The sequence below is a fragment of the Oryzias melastigma genome, linkage group LG24 (genome assembly GCF_002922805.2).
Source record: "Oryzias melastigma strain HK-1 linkage group LG24, ASM292280v2, whole genome shotgun sequence".
Classification (NCBI taxonomy): domain Eukaryota; kingdom Metazoa; phylum Chordata; class Actinopteri; order Beloniformes; family Adrianichthyidae; genus Oryzias; species Oryzias melastigma.
In genome coordinates, this window is record NC_050535.1 from 5,051,854 (window position 1) to 5,054,503 (window position 2,650).

Genomic DNA, 2,650 nt, shown 5'->3' on the forward strand with positions numbered 1-2,650 from the left:
AGGGTCTCGTCTCGGGCAGCTCCTCCCCCTCCTCCAGCTTTGAACCGAGTCCTCTGGCATGACTTTTGGGCGTCGGGGACAGTTCACTTCCTGTCACTTTAACCCTCATCTGCTCGATCAGAACTGCTTTGCTTTATATATTTAAAAAAAAAAAAAAATGTGGGGACACTCGGAGTGTCGGGATGTATCACAGTCCAGATCCGCTGACTCAGAGGGGGGGTCATGCATCTGCACCAGTGCACAATGTAAATTTGTAAACACTTTTTTTGTATATTTTTTCAGAATCGAGGTTTTGTCTAGAGTTTTTTTTGGGGGGGAAAAATACGGAAAGCTTGTTTAAAAAAAATATATCAGACATTGCTTGTCTTTCACAGAAATTGCACATGAAAAAACGCTTTTGTCTTGAGATTTTCGCCTCTCACCGTCCAGCTTTGAGTTAAATCTGGAAAAAAAATAATGGAATCACGTCGGTTTGCAGCAGTCTGGAGTTGTCCAGCGAATGCAAAGAAACGAGAGTTTTGTCTGTCTGCTGCTGCAGGTTTAACAAACCCGGATATCAGGGAATCTCCGAAGGCGAAGAAGGTCAACGGTGTCATGGCTTTGAGTTACATGTAGATATTGCACTTTAACAGCCGTCCTCCCATCCGAAATCCACCAGTGCTTCCTCCTGTGCGTGTGTACTCCGTGTACGTGTCCGTGTGACTGTTTGGGTATGCGAGAACACTGTGCAAGCTCGGTTCAGGCCTCTCCAAAAAAGACTCGATCCTCTCCGGTGTCAGCACATCCGACTGCAGTGCATGCTGGGACGCGGCTCCTTTGAGAGAGGTTTCTCCACGGATACTGCCCGGCCCGGTTTCACAAAAAAAAAAAATTTGGCAGCTACGTCGGACATGATGCAAAAAGGAGGAGTCTGTGACAGAGGTGCGTTTCAGAGTGTCGTCCACTCCCCCCCCTTGCCACATCGGAGGCGGAGGGCTCTTGTATATGCAATTTAAGTGTAAATTTATGTGACGGAAGCCCCCCCCCCCCTACACTGCAAGGCTGCCATACAAAGACTGGGCCTCCTGTGGAGATGTGACGTCAGTTTGTCCGTACTTGATGTGTGAGCTCACAGATGAGGAACTGGGCGCGCAGGAAACCACTTATTTTTCCCAACATGCACTTCTCTTCTTGCACAAGGGCATTGAAGCTTTCGGGAAGAGGGGAACGCAGGACTTTGTCCCTCTTTGAGCTGCTCCTCATCCTGGTTTGAAACGGCCGTGCTGATTGGATGGAGGCATCCACACCGTTTTTTTTTTTTTAATGCCTTCTGAGAAGAAAGCATGTTGGTACTGTACTCTCGTTGATTCAGAATGTGGAGTTCTTTTGAGTGATCACAGCGATGGAAATGCTGCGCTTTTGTTCCAGTCCTGGAGTGAGTTCTCACCGTTTGGAACAAACTTCCTTTTTTCTTTCAGGAAATTGGGACTTGGATGCCATATTCTTGTAGCTCTGCAGAAACCCAGATTGTATGGAAATCCTGTGTACAAAATCCTCTGGAGAGGACGGGTGTGTTCCGACTAAACGCGACCTGATGCACTGTGAGCTCAATGTGATGTGGGAGTTGTTTGTCAAGAATAATGATGAAAAATATATTTAATGTAAAGATAGTTGCTATAAAACATTAATGAGGACATCTGTATAACTTATATGAATGTATTGTCTTGCTATACTGGACATATCCAACCAATGCATTTTACTGTAAAGCAATAATGTGAAGAAAAAAATAAAACGAAGAAATAATTCCTGTATTTTTGTCTTGGAGGTTATTTATTTTTTCAGTTCTGTCAGTTTGTCGGGTTTTGTGTTGAGCTTTTACTGATGTCTTCAGGCGTTCTTGTAAAATTTTAAGACGTTGTACGAGTCTTTAACCGAAATCCTCTTGTAAAGTTTAAATTGTAGCTTTATTTAATGTTAGATTCTAACTTAATTCATCTCTATACACATACTGACTTCCTTTTCCAGCTTTAGACAGAAGTTTTATGACGATCGAGGTTTGTTTTGGACATTTCTCAGCATTTTAGGTTTTTTAACATGTTCTTACAGGTTTTTCTGATGACCACATTTGGAAAAATTCGGCTCCAAATTTCATTTGAGTGTTTTGATTAATTCTAGCTCTCTAATTCGAGTGTCCGCCCTGAGAATAAAAAGGTGTACATTTGTCTGGCTTACACTCCAATATTGCATTTTTGAAGCACAAATGATATTCTTGAGGGGCTGAAGATGACAGGAGAGTTTCCTAGAAAATGACGGGGGTTTTGATTTTTGTCAAAAAAAAGAGAAAAAAAAATGGCATCATAGTTAAAATGACTGGTAATGCTTTTAGAATACATGAAGTTGATCAAAGTGGGACTTGAAGCCTTTTTGGCGAGGTGGCTGTTTAGGCCAGTGTCATCACAGTGAGTTTTTGTAAAATGTTTTTCCACAATCATAGTTATTTAACTAATTTAACCATTTAGCTTTGAATTAGACAGATTTGTTTTATGTTTGAAAACTGTAGGGGAAAAAAGGTAATGTTTGCACATTAAAAAAAAAGGTTAGAAATGTTTTATATCATATTTATAATTTTTTTTTTTATCAATTTAAAATTTATTTTATCTTGTTTGCATTA

General features: G+C 40.9%; 1 protein-coding gene across 1 annotated transcript in view; it reads left to right on the top strand.

The window, feature by feature from the left end:
• Positions 1 to 1,790, top strand: part of slc24a4b (solute carrier family 24 member 4b) — a gene marked incomplete in the record, with an annotated part of 40,281 nt that extends 38,491 nt beyond the window's left edge. The window contains 1 exon segment of the mRNA XM_024291248.2: positions 1 to 1,790.
• Between the last annotated feature and the right edge of the window lie 860 nt (positions 1,791 to 2,650).